The sequence below is a fragment of the Syngnathus scovelli genome, unplaced genomic scaffold (assembly GCF_024217435.2).
Source record: "Syngnathus scovelli strain Florida unplaced genomic scaffold, RoL_Ssco_1.2 HiC_scaffold_379, whole genome shotgun sequence".
Lineage (NCBI taxonomy): Eukaryota > Metazoa > Chordata > Actinopteri > Syngnathiformes > Syngnathidae > Syngnathus > Syngnathus scovelli.
The window spans coordinates 21,706-22,500 of NW_026061476.1; positions in this window are offsets into that span (position 1 = coordinate 21,706).

The following is a 795-nucleotide window of genomic DNA, read 5'->3' on the forward strand; positions in this document are numbered from 1 at the left end:
GGGGGACGTTGCCTCCGTCGGTGTCCGGCGGAAAGTGCGTGTTGCGCGGCCCGGAGAAAGTTTAGGCCCGGGGCCCGCCGCTGGAGGAATTTTTAGGTACCAGGAGCGGATGTACTTACTTCCACAGCGCCCGCGCGCTCCCGGCCGGTGTCCGAGGATGCTGCCTCATCCCCGGACGCGCCTCTTACGCACGCCCGCTGTCATCCTCCGGAGACTGAGTTCCACTTAGTGGAGGCTACGTTCCACTTGGGGGAGGCTGCCTACTCCCGGCTGACGCCCGAGGATGCTGCCTCATCCCCGGACGCGCCTCTTACGCACGCCCGGTGTCATCCTCCGATCACTAAGTTCCACTTGGAGGTTCACAAGACGGGCGCGGACGCACACCCACGCCCGGCCAGAGTGACCGAGAGGCGGACATACGTTATCTTACGCACGCCCGCTGACATCCTCCGACGACTAAGTTCCGCTTGCGGGAGGCTGCCTCCTCCCGCCCGCCGCCCGGGGATGCTGCCTCATCCCCGGACGAGCCTCTTACGCACGCCCGCTGTCATCATCCAACAACTAAGTTCCGCTTGCGGGAGGCTGCCTCCTCCCGCCCGCCGCCCGGGGATGCTGCCTCATCCCCGGACGAGCCTCTTACGCACGCCCGCTGTCATCCTCCAACAACTAAGTTCCGCTTGCGGGAGGCTGCCTCCTCCCGCCCGCCGCCCGGGGATGCTGCCTCATCCCCGGACGAGCCTCTTACGCACGCCCGCTGTCATCCTCCAACAACTAAGTTCCACTTGCGGGAGGCTG